The sequence below is a fragment of the Plodia interpunctella genome, chromosome 10 (genome assembly GCF_027563975.2).
Source record: "Plodia interpunctella isolate USDA-ARS_2022_Savannah chromosome 10, ilPloInte3.2, whole genome shotgun sequence".
Taxonomy (NCBI): Eukaryota; Metazoa; Arthropoda; class Insecta; order Lepidoptera; family Pyralidae; genus Plodia; species Plodia interpunctella.
In genome coordinates this window covers 9,161,419-9,180,307 of record NC_071303.1, presented here as the reverse complement: position 1 = coordinate 9,180,307, position 18,889 = coordinate 9,161,419, and the positions used below count along the sequence as shown (strand labels likewise).

Here is an 18,889-nt window from a genome sequence, read left to right as displayed (position 1 = left end):
CTTTCCCAAGCGGCCGGTTGCAAAATCACAGCCGAACCTTAAAAAAATTAAGGTTTTTTTTCGCTGACGTCTATCAACCGGAAACAGAGATGAGAGAGTTTATAAAATAGATGATAAAACAAATGGATAGATGTGCAATGAAATTTGGTACACACGTTATTATAGGTACTTAAAATCTATAAGTTAATCCAAAATCTGTGTGGCTAGATGTGCTGTGCATGCACTGACTATATATATGTACCTAATTTAAAAAAAAAAATTTGACATTGACAGTTATGATAAAAACACAAAGACAAAATGGTTGAACGTAGAATTAAATAATCTGAAACGTGTAGTGAAATTTCACAGACTAATTATTTATTACTTCAGAAAGGATCATCGCAACAAATAGATCAACTTTGGAAAAAAAAAATTTCGCTGGCGACAATGAGGACAAAGGTAACTTTATTTACAAATAATGTCTAGTCTGTCCATTTACTCTTTGAGCTGTAGTATTCGGAGCGTAGGGGCTGGCTACCCCTCTACGTCAGTGTGAAAAACCGCGTACAGGAGCTACCACGCGAGTCCGCTTATTAAAAAATAAACACGAAAAAATGTAGCCGAAATACGCAAACGATCACGCGATAAACGTACGCAATGATTCTTTAATTAGATTTTTAAATTTAAATTGATGACGTTTTTTATTTATTTTTTTTAGTGTGAGTGCCCTGTGTAAATAATTAGTTGGTAGGATTCTCTCGTTTTGTATATACTTTGTGGTGTAACACTGCTTTCAGGTAAGTTGGTGCCTTTGATGAAGGCACGCGTGAGTTGTTTAGTTTTAGTTCAATGCGTAATATTAGTATAAGTTTTTTATCTATTTTTATTTTATTTTTGAAAGTTATTCCGGAAATTTTATAATATATACGCTGTTTATATATATTTGCATATTATAATATATTCGCAGGATCAATGTAATCACAAAGTAAGTTTTATGACTGGCAGAGAATTATAACTGGTCTGATTCTGTTTTTATCGACTACAAAGAAAGGAGTAGAATCTAAGTTTCTCGCGATGTTTTTATGCATGTTGCCAGGGTATGACAGGTATGTAGTATGGCAGAGCTCGCTTTTCTAATGTTTCTTCGAGTCCGCTTTTCTTCTCCACTTCATACGGTTTTCGACATTCTTAGTAGTCATACCATTACTTGACGACAACAAGCCAGTACTTTTTGAGTTTGCCCTGTGGTGGCCTGTTCTCGCGTCGTTTTGTTTTTGGTATCCTATTTCTATCAGTCCATTTCAGTCCTATCTCCTCTGTGTGTTTGTGCGGTAACGCGTTTCGTATAAAGTTTGTAAGTTGTGTAGTTTAAATAAATCGGAATCGTCTTTAAAGTTTGTTTTCCGTTATCTCCCAAAGAACCTTAAACACAGTTAACATCTACACAGTCAGGACATCAAAACACACAACATGGGTACACAAGGAAGACACGCGTAACAGCCCCTTTTGGCATAGCCAGAGATATTTCTTTACGTAATTTGCTGAGCCTATGAAAAAATTTTTGATGATAATAATATATATATCTATTTGTTTTATTATTTCCATTTCTGTCTCACGCTTGTTTACCTTCGATTTGAACTTCGAGGCGATTGTATAGTTAAGTTTAGTTAATCCGCACTTGTATAAAAAGGATTACCTGACTTTGCTTATTATCGCCATTATTGAGTCAACGTCGTCAGCGCTGTGGACCTTGACTACTGCAGTTATATAGTAAATTATATAGTATCAGTTATATAGTAAATTATAAATTAGCTGTTCTTGGGTGCACCATCAGATGATGCTGATCATACTAATACATTTTCATCCAAGCTAAACGTGTGTACAAAACTTCAGCTCAATAGGTTGAAAATATATCTGCTTAAAACTTAAAAATTGAGTTACAAGATTTCACCTGAACTTGCTTGCTTGCAAGCTTGTAAAAAGAAAATTAAAAAAAATTATACACACTTTAAAAATCGGTCGCAGATTTATATTCCTTTGCGTAAAATTGAACGTGAACTGTGAGTCAGTCAAACGGAAAAGATTTCACGCATATTTCCTTGTCCCTTTTTACAAAGAATTTATTTTTATATCTACCTACGAGTACAAACATTTTTCCTTTGCCCTACTTTTTACGTTTACATATTCGTAGAATGTAACTATAATCCCTTACTGTGTACGTTTAATTTATACAAATTACATTACAACATTTAGGGCGGGTTGCACCGTCAACTTTGATAGCTAAGAACATTTTCAATTAAATTCACTTTCAAATATAAAGAAAACTAGATCAAAATCTGTTCAGCCGTTTCGTTGCTACGATGCCACGGACAGATATACAGATACACAGACACGTTAATCTTATTACTTATACATCTGACAAAGACAAAGATTATTTATTTGCAAAAACATGAGTTTACATTCTGTTGTTGGGGGTTAAAAGATAGGCAGCAGTATTAATAATAAAAGTTTAAAGTAAATTCAGTTTAATATTCACTTCATTGATTTCAATTTGTAATTTCCACATTAGCTTCTTAAATAAATTCATCATTCTCCGACCGCTCAAAGTTAACATATTCTCCCGTGTAGTGTATTAATCTGGTTTTATCCGGTTTTCTACGCTTTCCTCAAGCACTCTTATCATGTTGTCAAGATCCCTTTCTACTCGGAATATTTCACAAAAAGGATTCGTCTCTATTGAACAATTGGTTGGTATATTGTAGAAATAATTTTGTTATATTTCATATTTACCAGGGCATCGCTCTCGCTTAATTAAAAAATAGCAAAGCCTAAACTATTTTTTTTTATTATTTATAAAATGATTCAGAATTTGATTCGTATAATAGATAACAATATATTTCATCCAAATCCATAATATTATGGTTCTGTTTTAATTACAAAATGCACTTCAATGCAAGAGTGAGTGCCCCGGTCAATTTAGACGTAATTTTTTACCTACGCAAAAAAAAGCAAATTACGCCATTTTGTTAAACGTCAGCGGCGCGCAATTTAAAGTCAACGTCAAAGTTGACAGGTAGGGTGGCAACCATGGAATTAGTAGGTACTTCGTACAACAGTACTGTTGTACCAACTTACTGTTAGTATTTCTCATGGAATTACTAGGTACTCGTTGTACGAAGAACTTACTAAATCCATGGTATTTCTAAACTTGTTATAAGTATAATAATAAGCTAAAAGGTTATTATTACAAGAAAATCAAATAAATATAAAGAACATTGCGTTAGCAATTTGACGCATACGGGAAGGAATGAGATTGTACAATTTTGGTCAGCTATGGTGCCAATTAAAATTTATAAGCGTACCCGGGATATAAAGAGGGGTTCGTGATTAGCCTTAATGCAGGTTTGTGAGAAGTATTAATACTTATGCACGACGGAAAACATTCTGCCGCTCTGTAATGGCCGCGCAAAAAGTTAATGGACACCCTTTTGCGCGGCGGCTTTACTGACAGCGAACCAGTGCAGTTGTATTGCGTCCTCATTAAGACAAAGCCGCGGGACGCGACTTGATGAGAAAATATCAATTGTATGAACATTTGCTGTCGCATCGGCATTTCGCGTCGCATCGGCTGTTTTGTCTTAATGAGCAACTCAATAGAACTCGATTTCGTTTACTTTTTAGAGCCTCAAAATTGAATCTTTTCACAGTCAACCAATCATTGTGCTGGGACGACAATCATACAATATTCATTATTAAAAAAAATACGTACGAAATATAAAATGACAAATCGAAAGGCACAAGGCGGACTTATCGTTAAAGCGATATTTGCGTATGCAAAGTAATATGCATTGTAGTATTACAATGTGATTTGTTGCGTACATACGCAACACTTAGTTGAGACACATGTCTCAACTAAGAATTATGCGTGGTGACTAGTTTTGTAGAGGTTATATTGTGTATCTATAGTGAAAAGTGAATTGCAAACTCATCACTCTAGAGCCGACAGGGTATATAATACACAGGAACTTACAGTTTTATTACGTTGAACTGTGTTCGCTATCAGTGAGAATCCAGCCTTTCGCAACTTCCATTTTAAGTATGGAGATGATGCGGCATGACTTGACCTAACGCTTTTTATTTATTTTGCGTTAAATAAGCTGAAGTCAGTGATGTTATAATCATCAGTCTATGTGATATGCTAACGTGGAAGTGTGTTTGTTTGTCTTAAACGTAAAAACGGAGGATTAGATTATTGGTTTTTTGTGTAAGAATAGTTGGATAGCTGGAGATTGACATAAGCTTTTTTTAGCTGCAGGGTATTATGTAATCTGTGGCTGCGGGTACAGTTAGTTAAGATTGCTTATATATTGTTGCCATTGAAGTATGTAAATGCTTATTATTATTTTATTTTTCTGCTGGGGCACTGGCCTTCCGTACGGATGGTTAAAGAGTTTGGACCATGACCCACCACGCGGGCCCATTGCGGATTTGTGGGTCTTAACGACTGCAAATACAGCCGGGACCAAAGGCTTTATGTGCCTTCCGAAACACGGATAATTTTGGTCACCCATCTAATGACCGACAACTGTTAGAGTGTCTTACTACTGTCAAGTGTGAGCTTCTCTCCGAATTATGTAACTGGCAACATAATCTGTTTCGACGTAAATCTATTGTTACATTAAATCACCACAAGCCCGTACAGCGCAGAAACTAAGTTTGGTTAATTGTGTTAGGTGAAGTACTTGCCGTACTTAACGGATTTTGGCGGGTAACGCCCAACTTGTGGCGAGGTCTGTACGAATCAAAACGTAGGTAAGTTTGGGCTCGGCTCGTGAATTTAGGAATTGCCCGTAGATTGTTTACCTTATTAAGTGTGTATTCGATTGTTTATACCCCTATACAATCACATTTGTAGTGTTTCACGACTGTAAAGACTCGTAGCCCAAAAAATAAAAAGATTCTGCTGTGGCTTTACTGTCGTCCGCCTATCTGACGTCAACACTTATAGGGAATGCTGTTGTTACCTCTTAGCTGTCAAGGCTTTTATCCCTTAGTCGCCTCGGACGACGTCCAGATTCCTTTATTCAAATGGGTCCGATAACATCTACGGGAAGATATAGAGAATAAAAGATAATCAGACAGCAAACATGAGTGAAGTAAATTTGCCACTATAGAGGTCCCTGAAGGACAACCTCTCATGCAGGTGACTGTACCTGCGGTTTATAAACAGTTTTCCAGTATCGTTATAACATAAATGGTATTGTGCAAGTATCAAGGCCGTATCCAAGGCTGCGATGGAACGATTGCATCAATTTAGTTCCTGTAGCAGTGTTTGCACCAAATATAGATTTGGTTTAAAAGTTTGGGGGTTAACCAGTCATCTTTGACGTTAACTTGAACCTAGTATTCAATTTCAACGTGTACTTTAACGTTAAAGTTTACTTGTGAAACTACGTTCGTGAGTTGTCAGTGAGATTATTCTACTATCCTTTTATTGTTCAACACGTGACAAAAATTGTGGATGTACACTAAGCTGGTGAGGAGTTCCGTCGTTGGAAACCGATCCTGGGTGCACCATCTGGTCATGCATATATTTTAAATGGTTGTAGCAGGTGTTTTATTTATTTATTGATATTTGTAACATTTTACTGGTAATGTAACAATAAACCACGAACAAGGGACTTTTCAATCTGTGACTGAAAAATGTTGCCTTCCTTTTTTGCAGTCGTAAAAAAGTCACATAGGCTTCAGTGAAACCATGTATAAGGCTCCGATTGTCCACCTGTGATCTGTTCGTTTTATGGCGAGTGTTGTAATTTGAAAGGCTTTTAGGATTTTACGAACTATGGTTCGAACATACTCGTGATGCCACTGCACTGCGTCCTACGATTTTTAATGCCGACTACACACCTATCGACTACATTAGACAGTGGCCGACGAGAATGAATACATTGCGTAGCTTGTATATGAGATTTACCGCATTGAAAAACCTGCAATGTATACCGAATCCGCCAAAGCCGGCGAACTGTTTCGCGATAATGAATAACACTTTGGTGCACGCACAACGAATACGAAAAGAACTATAATTTTTATTGCTGCTATAGCAGACGTGCGTCAGACGTTTTCAATAAACTTGAGTTCATTGAGTGTACATTTTAATTCGGTAATGATCGAGCTTCAGCCGTTACAGTGTACGTGTGTACAATCATAATAATCAACTAACTAGAAAGTCACAGTTACAGTGCCTAGAAAGAAATGATAATATAAATGTGTATTTAAATTGTAATTTCTTTGTTTGTTTGCAACATCTTTATTGCACAAAGAACACACTTTTAATACGTGATACATAATATACAACAAGGTAAATACACAACCAACCATAGTTTGAGATGATATATTTACTATTTATCTGTGGTTCGACCCATTTGCTGGGAGCAGTATGTTTATGGTCGGAGCAAGCTAGATAAAGTTGCTAGAATAAGAATTGGTCACACCGAAGCTAAATTTAGGAAGGAGTTATTCCTGTGTTTCACCCAACTTTGTCCCCGGAGGAGGACAAACCAGAAAAAGCAGTTTCATTAAAATTTTGACTAATGTTTATTTCATAAAAATTATGATAATAAAATAACTGACAGTAAAGTTTTCACAATAAATAACTCTAATGTACAATAATATAGTCACAGGAAATCTTGGACTTCTGGACTTTCTGTCTCTCATCTTCACGAGTTTTCAATTATATTCAGCGTAAAAAATTACATATTGATAATTTGGCTGGGATTTTACAGTTAACCATCTGCTTTACGTCAACCGTCCTTGAGATTTGATGATCAGCTGGTTTCATAGCAATACATAGTATATATATATATATAGTCATTTTACCTTTAGATCCAGTCGTATCGCCACTTGGTTATGTTCCGTTGTATTCCACAGGTTTTAACAATGACGTGCGTCGACGTACGTCAAATCATTAGTGTAAAATTTCTGCGTTATCCGCTGACGGTGGTCAAAACAACGGAGTACGACTACTGAGCAATGGGGCCTCACACTTAGTCGCGTCGTCTTCCGTTTGTTTTGTGTGTATCGAGGTTTAGCGATATCAACTGAACGCATTGCAGTCTCGTTTTTCCTTGGCTTTGAGTTCTTTCTTGAGATTTAGGAGATAAGTATTCGAGTGAATATACAGTCTGTTTTTTATCAGTATTTATACAAAACTGCTCAAAAATACTAATAATATCAGATACATTGTCTTGAATAAGATTTACCTAAGACTCATCTCTTCATACTCGTATTGCTCATGGTTAAGGGCCGTGGTCATTACGTGGAATGAAACGCACATAACGATTTTCTTGTCACTATTGATGGAGTGGTTTACCATTGCCTTCTCCATTTCACAAACACATTTATCTTCTTCGCTTCGTTATAACTAGCAGTGCAAACGAGGCAGTCCCTTCATTTACTTCCCGATGCAATACCTAATGTCAGCTTATATTTATTAAACTATTATTTTTTGTAAATAAACTCGATAAGAATATAACATTCAAGTCCTCAACATGTCCTTATTTTTGAAACTAAAGAAAAGACCTGATTTATCTTGTTAGCACCTACGTAATTCATCAGTCTTGGAATGTATTGCTAGATCTGTGGGGCTCGATTCTCGTGCAATCGAAATACATTTCACCAATTTCCTCCAATGTTTTTAGAAGGTTTAAACGGTTTCTTGACTTACGAAAAATCACAATTGAAAGAGTTTAATTCAATGCATCAAACGATCGACTTTTTTCCATCGTAAATCTGCTTAGAACCTTCGAAAAAATAATTGAGAAAATTTATGATATGAACTTCGATTGCGTGAGATTCGGGCCACTGTGCTTATTCATGCCAATACGGAGGGGAATTTCCCTAAGGAGGGTTTCTGAAAGTGTTATGTAGGTTTGTGTGGCGAAATATACAGATGCAAGATGTGTCGGGTCGATTGACCACATAGAACAGCACAAAAAGTATAATTATCAGCCATTTAAATTGTCTCTGCTGCCTACAAGATTCACCTTCATTTTATCGAGTGTGGTATTGCTAACACTGATGTGTTTTATTCAAGTCACCTAAAGGAATCTGACATGACTTTTACTACCTACCGACACCTAGTGGCAAGTAGTCGCACACACACTAGGGAAATAAAATTGTCAACCAGTGTGCAGGTTCCCGCATGATGTTTTCCCTCAAGGAAACTACTATTATATAGTAGTTTAAAAACTGTCTTATGTAGGTATATATCTAGATAAGACAGTTTTTAACCCCCGGCGTAAAAAGAGGGGTGTTATAAGTTTGACCGCTAAGCGGGTCTATCTGTGTACGTGGCACCGTAGCTCGCCAACGTGTGAACCGATATGGTTGCGATTTTTTTTTATTTCATAGCTAATTTTCATGCGGTGGTTCTTAGATATGTTTGATCAAAATCGGTTCGGTCGTTCAAAAGTTGTAGCGAAATTAATATTAAAAGTCCGTTTTTTTTAATTTGTCTAACAAAGAAGCTTGTATTATATGTATAATTGTACGGTACAGTATATACTTATGACTAGTATATAGTCTAAAGTGATATTGATCATTAATCAATGTTGTTCCTAATCCCGCTGTCTGTCAAACCGTGATCACGCCGACCTCAAACCTGTCGCCCTGTGTCAATAAACGTGAAAATAATTCCTAATCATGATTACTATTGATTTTCCCTTAATAATATACCAGCTTGGCTGTAGGCGTGTGTGGTTCCTCATTATAAGACCTGAAAATATTTTTTTTAATTTTACAAGCTTTCAGTTTACTTGCACTGTATGTATATACATACATACCCGGACATACTGTCCGGGTGGAATGTCGCAACTCAATTTTTACATGTTTTTGTTTAGTTTCACCTATCCCGATGTTTGCTTGTCTGTCTGGTAATGAAATCTTGCAAGTTAGTTTTCTCATACATAGAGCAGTTGTGTTACAGAGTTTAAATTTCCCACGTCGTTTCAGTTTCCATGACAATGCATTATTATGATACGCATGACCTGATGATGAACCTAGGAGAGAATAGCTCAAAGGTTTACGGTTTACAAAAAACTCATGTGGTTTTTTGCCAGGCGTTAAATGCCACAAGGTCTCTCTGATGACAATAAAAGCTTGTGGCAAAAATGTCATTTTTGTAAAAAGTGAAGCTATCTTCAACCGGTTGAACAAAATTTTGAACACACCTTTAGTTTGGATGTCATTATTACGATAAACATGACCTGTTCTGCAGGGAACTCCTCAACGCAACGGTTTACTGTACAGATGTCACGATTTTTTGTCACGCGTTGATTGCAATAAGATTATAACAATAAAACTAAATGAAAAAAAAATATATCAATCATTTGAAAGCGTTTGGTCAGGCCAAATGCTTTCAAATTATTGATATATTTTTTTTATCTAGCCTCATTGATAGCAATTTAAGTTTACTTAAGTCTGTACAATTAAAACTATTAGACCTAACAGGGTTGCTTAGTACCTCAACATATGCCTCTGACGTCACCACACTAATCTACTAAGCTTCGAGTTGTAATTAGTTCAGTTTATCACCGAGATACAATTACCCACGACCTTTGTGAAGCAAAACGGTTATAATAACCATGATTATTGCTGTACCAGTGTCCCTACTAACTTTTACTCGTGGCTTCATTCGTGTGAATTTTCCAAGGGAGCAGTTATTTAACCAGGATGTGAAGTACCCTATGTCCTTCTCCGTACTTCAAACATAATAATTTATAGTAAATTTTAAATGAACGGGCTAGCCTTCCAATTAAATGGCTGATTTAACCAAATGGCTGCGGCATGTACACCAATATCGAATTACTATTCCTTATCTCTTCACGCTCTATCTACTCAACATTCTTGAAATTTTGCATATATGTAGTGTGTGAAGTATGGAGAAGGACATGGGGTACCTTTCCTCCCGAAAAATTAACGCGGGCTAAACCGCGGGCAAAAACTAATCAATAGGTACATATAATAAAATTGAAGAAAGGTCAAATTTGTACGTTGGATATATTTTTTTAATTCTTCATGGAATATACTCAGTTACAGATATAGATGACGAAAATATAGTTTTTGAAATTTTTGTCTGTCTGTCTGTCTGTCTGTCTGTCTGAACGCGCATCGCTCGAAATCTACTGGACCGATTTGATTGAAATTTGGTATGTAGGTACCTTATATACCGGGCTAACATCTTAGATACATTTCATCCCGGTAAATAGTCAGGTTCCCGTAGGATAATTGAAAAACTAATTATGAATCAAAAATGCCTCAGAATCCCGGGTTAACATCTTATAGACATTTCGTCCCGGAAAATGAGGAGGGTCCTGTAGGAAAATTAAAATAGCAATCCACGGAGCCGATTTACTTTAAAATTTTGTAGAAAGGTGTAAATAGAATATAAACAAATTGTTTTTATCGATTAAAGTCTGATATAGATATAATGGGCGCAGTATGTATCAATATATCAGTATAAAACTCTTTCGTTACTGAGTGACAGACTGGCTGACTGACTGACTGACAGACAACATACACCCGAAACTGCTGGGCGGCAAGCTGAAATTTCGCATGTAGGAGAGTGTAGGTGAGCACTAAGGATTTTTGGAAATTCTCCTCCGTGAGAGGGGTGAAATCTGTAAATATGAAAGTTCTACACCGTTGAAGTTAGTGACTTGAAAATTTGGATTTTGGTTCTTTACAACAAAGTAATGAATATGTGTTTCAGATTTTTCTGAAAATTAACCCTCACTCCCTTCATAAGGGGGGTAAAAGATTGTATGGGACTTAATACAATTTTCAAGATAAAAAGCTGAAAATTGGCACACTTACATTTTGTAGCAAATAACAGTAATAGTAAATACAAAAAATGTTTAATTTAAGTTTGTGGTTAATAAAAAACCGGGACGTAGAACGTCATAGAAAATGGGACGGCACGCGTTGCAGAAAGCGGGAGTGGGAGTAGGAGCGGGAAATGGGAAGGAGACACGTAGTGGGAAACAGGACGGGACACATTGCAAAAAACATGATGGCACAATATGTAGGAAACGGTACGGGATATCTACTTTACATTACATAGCAGGAAGCGGGATTGGACAAGTTTGTGGGACGAGACACGCAGCGGGAAACAGAAAATTGAAGTAAAGATGATAAAAAATAATTTTATGGTGTACGCGATAAAATTACTGAGATTTTGCTATGAAATTCACGCGGGCGAAGCCGCGGGCAAAAGCTAGATATTAATAAAACTTGAAAAATTAAATTAGATGAACGAAAATTGTGATTAAGCGATCGAACGAGTGTGTGTGAGTGAGCTAAGGTATTCTATCAGAGGCTTCATCGTATGGTAGGTAGAATATCGAGTTTATAACACTTCTATTTGACGAATAATATTCCAATTTCAGTGATACTTAAAGACTAGAGAAACTTCAGTCAATTATAATTTGTAAAACTGTTCAACTAAAACAGCTTCAAATATCAAAGTTTGTGCTCTTTGAGTCTTGGTGTTGTGTACCCTGTTTAATAAACTTTCATTTTGAAATGAGCAAAAATTTAATTATTCACAACTGTTTTATATTTGAATAATCTTCAGAAACTTGGCCCTTTGGGAAATTTCTAAGTAGGCTTGTTATGTTTTTAGGCAGCCGAGAATAAAAATCATTGAAAGTTCAAATCGAAAATTAAAATTATTTGAACAAACCAATGGAGAATTTTGTGTGATTGCTAAAAATAAAAGCATTATTCAGCAAAAATAAAAGTAACAATAATGATTCTATTTTTCTTTGTCAGCCTGTAGACCCATTTCAGTGTATACCAATTTGTCGATCTTGGGCAATCCACTTCACATCACAATCCAGTTCTCTGAAATCATCTTCTCTTAGATCACGTGCGGGGTCTTTCCTGTGAATATTATAGTTAATGTATACAGTGAACGAAAATACGGATCAACAAAATTTTATCAAACTATTAAAAACAATTTCACTTACGACATATAGATGGGAATTTGAAATGAATTCAATTTCTGTATAGTGTGCATAATTAAATTGTCGCTTTAGGGAACTAGGGGAGGTTCTAGATTGTGTTACAAAATTTATGTTAATTCACGTAACTTGAATTAATTGTCAATAGTGAATTGCTTTATAGTAGCTAATCTGAGTCGTGTCACGTCGAAAATGTCTGGAATTGCGTGTTACCTTCGCCAAGACTCGATTCACACTTGACTGATTTTTCTAAATAGCCTTCGGGTTAAGTTGAATGCATAAAATGTTAAATTTGCAATTGGTCTACTCATAAATCAAATTCGTTCTAAACTTTTCGAAGACTTAATTATACACGTCTAATTTTAACAGATAATTGAGTGTAGACGAAAATCATCAAATTGGATAAAGGTGCTCTCGAAAGTATGGAAAAATTATATATGAATATTGCTTTATAGTTAAAGATGTACTGCTATATAATTATTTTATTTTGAGTTTCAATCTGGGTATTTTTTTCTTAAAAAATGTAAGAGTGTTTTTTTCTTTCCAAACAGTACAGAAGAAAAAAAAAGGGTTGCACTCCGAGAGTGCCGGCAGAAGCGAAATCTTGAATATTAACGTCACGTGTATCACGTGTCCTGACGCGAGTTCAACATTTTTTACCCATTACAAAAAATGCATCGGCGAATGGGTTATTATATCTTTCTACCTTTGCAAGACCCGATCGCAACCGTAAAAAATGTTAACTGGGCCCGGAAGTCCCCAAATAAATCGACAGACTATTTCAATTAAACTGAAATCAGTTTGGGACCAAATTGATACCTTTTAGGGCGCCCTTAGACAGTTAATCGATATCGGACCGTATTGAATAAAAATGCGATTTCGAATGAAATGTCATCGTGATTGTCCATGGGAAGATAAAACTGGAACAATGTTAACTGGGCCTCGAGTCCGTATTTTAATAACATAGTATCAATGCGTATAAAAATACGGATAAACGCATTAATAACATATACAAATAAAAATCTTAATTAAAAAAATATGATCAAAATCATTTGACGCGCAAATCGAGGATTGAAAGGTATATGATAATAGTTCTTTGTCAATTTTCTTTGTAGTCAAGTGTACCAAAGAAACGATTATTGTTAGGAATTCAAACGGAAGCTAATTCTCAGGAACTCTTCTTTACTAGTAATAGTACTAAGGCTTGTTGATAAGATTATCTAAGAAATCTGTCGGCGGAAGACGTAAAGAGCAGAATTCATTCAGCCGATCTGGCATGATCTCGGTCACGGATATTTTCGCTCGAATCCAATTTTTTTCTCTTCAATTATCATTATTATTTTCAAAATTGGAAATCTGAAGTTGACTATCAGAATTTAGCCCAGCATATCTACACGGCTTCATGTCAGTAAGTACCCTCGCAAAATGTCAGAGTTTCCTGCCGTTTCTGCTGTAATTACATCTTCCATTAATTTGGATAGTCTCCCCAACTCGGGCGTGTTATAATTTATTAATAAGCATTATTTTGTAACAAGATGAGTAATTATAACACGACGCTTTTGGGTGATGCTCCGTGGGATTAAAAAGAAATAAAAATTGTAAGAGGGGTAAACTAAATAGGGGAGATATTTAACTTAAACCCACGATAAAACAACAGACATTTATTAGGACAAAGAAATTATTTAACAATGTGTAATATGAATGTAAGTTACGAAAAGGGGATACAACAATTTATCAAGATAGGGAGTCTTAGAGTTTTCGCATACAATCGCCCGCTATGCAGTTCGCTAGCGAACCAACACATCAGTCGATCATACGCGGGCAGCCTATGTTGAGCGCACGAACGGGCAAGTAAGTGACCGACCTAAGTCGATGCGAGAACCGTCCCGATTGCACGCCAACGCAGACTGGCGAGCTACGCGCAGAATTTCTATTTATATGCGCGTGGCTACTCGGCGACGTGTGCGGCGGGGCGGTGGTGTCTCACTGGCGGCGCGCTGCTGGTCAACCGGCTCGCTGACGTCATTGAGGCGGGCTTGTTGTGTTACAGTCTCCCCCTCTGGTCCTGTAGGCGGCCCGACACGAGGACCAGTTGCTGTTTCGGCTGTAGTGGCTTGCTTTCTCGGGCGGCCCCGTCTGCGCAAAGGTCTTTCAGGATTAGGTAAAGGAGAGGCTGAGCCTTGATAGGGGCTCAGCGCAGAAGCATGATAAATACCCAGAGGTTTACGTTCTGTTGGTTGAGCGACTTCATAAGAACAGGGCCCATTTTGACGCAGAATGACGTATGGACCATCCCTTCGCGGTGCGAACTTTGCAGATTGGTAGCGCGCTGCGTTGCTCAGGAAGTTGGTAGCCACCATCACCAAGTCACCAGGCTGGTACGCAGGGGCTGGTCGCCGATGTTCATCGGTGAACTTCTTTCTTCGTTCTTCCTGGTTTTCTTGTACTTCTCTGGCTTTTCTTAACACATCTATTAACAGAATTAGTTTAGGTGTTATTTCGGGAACGAAGTTTTCATTTAAAGCTATTTGGCGGACATCGTGAGTGATATCATCTGTTGTTCTTAATTCCCTACCGAAGGTAAGGTATGCGGGTGTATGTCCGGTACTAAGACAGTTTGCCGTGTTCATGGCAAAACGTATGTTAGGAAGTTTCTCTGCCCATGAGCGATGATCATCTTCAACAAGAATTGCAAGCTGTGTCTTTAAATCTCGATTCCGTCTCTCGACTGGGTTTGTCTCTGGATGGTAAACTGGTATGAATGCATGGTTGATATCGAGACAAAAGGTTAGTTTTTGCATTACAGAGCTAACGAATTGTGTTCCATTATCACTAATTAGTCGTCGTGGTATTCCGTAACGCAGGAATATTTCATTTAGCAGCACCGTGGCACAAGCGTCGGCCGTTGCCTGTTCTAAGGCAAATAGTTCCACCCATCGAGTAGCAAAATCTTCAACAATGAAAATCCAAGTCATATTGTCTGTAGTAGGTGGGAGTGGTCCAAATAGGTCGAAAGATAGTGTCTCAAATCTTTGGTTCATAGGAGTGGTTTGTAATAAACCGGCAGGTTTCAGATTGCTTGGTTTATACCGTAAACATTTGATGCAGTTTTTAACATGTTTCTCTATTTCCTTTCTCATTCCTTTCCAGTAATATCTTGCAGATATACGTTGAAAAGTTTTCTCCGCTCCATAATGACCAGCTGTCGGATGGTCGTGGTAATGTTTTAATATAGCCGATGTTTCATGCTGAGGTATGACTAACTGGGCGGTGTCTTTATCATTGTCTTGTAGATAGCGATGTAACATGCCGCTATTCACAAAATATCCCTTGTTAGACCAATATATTCCATCTTCATCTTGTTTGGGTTTTTCAAGCGCGTCCAGGATTTTCTTTAGCTCGGGATCTTTCCGTTGTTCCAGCCTTATATCTGCTCCCGATCGCCGAGGTAAGTCAACAGAGACCACGCAGACCTGCACATTTTCAACTTCTTCAGAGCACGGAGGTCTGGACAGGCTATCGGCGACAACATTGGTTTTTCCTGGCACATATTCTATTTTCAGGTTATAAGGCTGAAGTTGTAAGGCCCATCGTGCCAGTCGCCCTGTAGGAGACTTGATGGACATTAACCATCTCAGAGCTTGATGGTCAGTCGCTACCACCAGCGAAGATCCTTCTATGTAGCCTCTAAATTTTGATATCGCCCATACTACTGCCAATGCTTCTCGTTCAGTAGTAGAATAGTTTCTCTCCGCCTTGGTCAGCAGTCTACTGGCGTATTCTACCGGGTGTTCTTCTGGTCCCTCCCCCTGGACCAGAACAGCCCCAATGGCATAAGCGCTGGCATCTGTTTTCACTACAAAAGGTTTAGTGATATCTGCTTGTTGTAGAATAGGCGCACTTGTTAGACGTTCCTTTAATTCAGTAAAAGCGTTCTCTTGTTCAGCGTTCCATACCCAGGCTGCATCCTTTTTCGTCAGTTGAGTGAGAGGATAAGCAATTTTCGCGAAGTTTGCTACAAATCGGCGATACCATGAACAAGTTTGTAGAAACGACTGCACTTGTCGCACGTTCTTTGGTGGTGGTAATTCTGTTATGGCTGATATTTTTGTCGGGTCAGTGCTTAAGCCATTTTCCGTAATTATATGTCCAAGGTATGTGATTTGGTTCTGACAAAACCGACATTTCTTCCTATTGACGACGACATTATGTTCTTTCAGAAGCTGAAACAGGGCGTTGAGATCTTGCATATGTTGATCAAAGAAGGGTGACAGAAGAATTATGTCATCGAGATAAGCAAGTAAATTTACTCCATCTAATTGTAGTTTTAATCTGTCGATAAACCTTTGAAACGTAGCGGGAGCATTGCGCAATCCGAAAGGCATTCTTTTAAATTCGTAAAGGCCAAACGGAGTCACGAAGGCAGTCTTCTCCTGATCTTCATCTCTTAATTTAATCTGCCAGTATCCCGCCTTTAAATCTAAGGACGACATGTATGGAGTAGGTTTGGCTTCATGCAGCAAATCATCGATTCTGGGTAATGGGTATGCATCTGCTACAGTTACACTATTTAACTGGCGATAATCTACGCACACTCTTACTTCTCCATTCTTCTTGGGGACCATCACAACTGGTGCCGCCCACGGGGATTTTGATGGCGTGATAATACCTTCATCCAGCATTTGCTCGATCTCTTTGCGCAAAATCTCCTTGCGTTGAGCTGATAGTCGATATGGTGCTGTTGCTATTGGTCTGTGATCTCCTGTGTTAATGCTATGCTCGACTAAACTGGCTGGCTGTCCGTTGGGAGTGAAAACGGCTGTATGTTTTTGCAGAAGGTCGTTTAACTTCATGTTTTGGTCTTCAGTAAGACTTCTCATACCTTCTACCCCAACCATAGCAAGGTCAATGCTCGGACCAAACATATTTCTACTACGTGGTGATAATTCTACTTCGGCGTTATTAATATTCATCTGTGCATCTCGAAATAGCGATCCGACGAATCTTGGCGAGTACCCATTGAGTGTAGCAGACGATCTTGGTGGTGTACTCGGAGGAGTAGAGTTGATTAGGAAAAGAGGTCCATATGAGTCAGCCATGGCGGTTTCCTCTTCCGGGATTTTCGTCGGGGATGGAGTCATTATCATGGGGCTCACCATCTTTTCTAATGATGTCATCTCAGCGAGTTTTGACAACACGGATTCAGTTGAGTTCACATCTGCTTCTACGGTAGATACTGCTGCAACATCCTCATCCTCATTTAGGAGGTTATATTTCTTTCCAGGGTTTTCTAAAAAGTGAAATAGTAACTGTGGCAGGTTTAGCACAATGTTTGCATCTTGGATAAAATCAACTCCTAAGAGTGTTCTATTGTCTGCTGACTCGGGAAGTACAATAAAGGTGGTGTCAATGGTGCGCCCTTCCAAAGTTACCGGAACCGTTGCCCGCCGTATCTTTTGTCGCCTTCGCAACCCATCTGCTAGTGTGATGTTGGCTGTTTCGAGCATGAACTTGACGCCGTTCTTCTCTAGCACTCGATGCAGAGTTGTCGATGCAACACTTAATTTAGCTCCGGAGTCTAGATGTGCTCGTCCTTGAATACCACAAATGCTGATATTGACTGTAGGTCGCAGTCTCGATATTGCAACCAGGCTGGGATTTACTGCATAAAATCCGACATCGACGGCTCCAACCTTGTTCTTGTTACAGGTCTGGCAACGACTTCTCACGACTCCTGGTGCACCACATCCGTAACACGTTATTTTATTGAGCGGCTTATTAGAAGAACTAGCTGTCGGTTCTTGCTTAGACGTCGTCGTTTCTGATGAAGTTTCTTTGGTTGCTTCCTTCTTACGGCAGACATTCTCCAAGTGACCATATGATCGGCAATATGTGCATCTAGGCCTCTTCCCTGTTTGCGGTGCAGTAAAATTTGGCTTGCCTCTTGACCGTTCAGAGAGAGTTTCTTCGACTTGCCGAGCTTTCACCAAAAACTCGTCAAATGAGTTGACCGAATCCCTAGGAATACGGTCTCTTATGACAATGTGCAGGGATGTATATAGAAGGTCTAGGCATTGCGATGAAGTAAGGCTTGGCTTCGGCAATTCGGACATAAGGGCTCTCTTCTTGGCAACGAAGAACTCTATGCCTCTTGGGTTCTCCTGCTTCACGCTGACGATTTCCTCATACACCTTATACGCTGGCCGTTTCGGTGCAAACGTTGTGCGAATCAATGCTATAGCCTCTGTCCAAGAGGTAATATCGTCTTTAACTCCAAGCCACCATACAGCGGCCTCTCCTACTAATAGGAGTGTAAGTCCTTCAATGGCGCTTTGGTCAGATATGGACTCGATTTTCTTGTAGGTGCTTATCGTAGAAAGAAAAGCTTCGACTGTAGCAGCATCACGAGTACCATCATAACGGGCAGTGGACGATGCGAAGCTACCACCCTTAGGGCTACTTGTAAGATCATTTCTAGTAGCTAAAACCCCAAGGAGTTCACGGAACTGTCCGTCGGAAAAGCTTACGTTAGCCATATTAGAAATAAGACGAGGACTTCGTCTTGGTAAAATATTATAAAAGTTTTTATCAATTTTGGAAACAAAAGTATCTATGTGGGTAGTTAAATAAATAATGTGTGCAAAATATATTTACACAAAGTAATAAAAGAAAGAAAGTAAATAAGACTAAAAGAAAGTACTTATATCGGAGGAATAGAAAAGAGAAAAAAAAAATTACAATAGGGTAGAGGAAAAAAAGTGACAACAAAGTCAAGCCCCAGTTGGGACGCCAGATGTAAGAGGGGTAAACTAAATAGGGGAGATATTTAACTTAAACCCACGATAAAACAACAGACATTTATTAGGACAAAGAAATTATTTAACAAT

The 18,889-nt window shown here is 38.2% G+C and overlaps 1 protein-coding gene across 6 annotated transcripts in view; it reads left to right on the top strand.

Annotated features, from left to right (window-relative positions):
- The first annotated feature begins 306 nt into the window (after window positions 1-306).
- LOC128672974 (uncharacterized) overlaps window positions 307-18,889 on the top strand; it is a 197,933-nt gene continuing 179,350 nt past the window's right edge. For all 6 annotated transcript variants that reach the window (XM_053750529.1, XM_053750528.1, XM_053750527.1 and 3 more), the window contains exon 1: window positions 307-776. The gene's annotated coding sequence lies outside the window, so the exon portion shown is untranslated. The remainder of the gene's footprint in view (window positions 777-18,889) is intronic.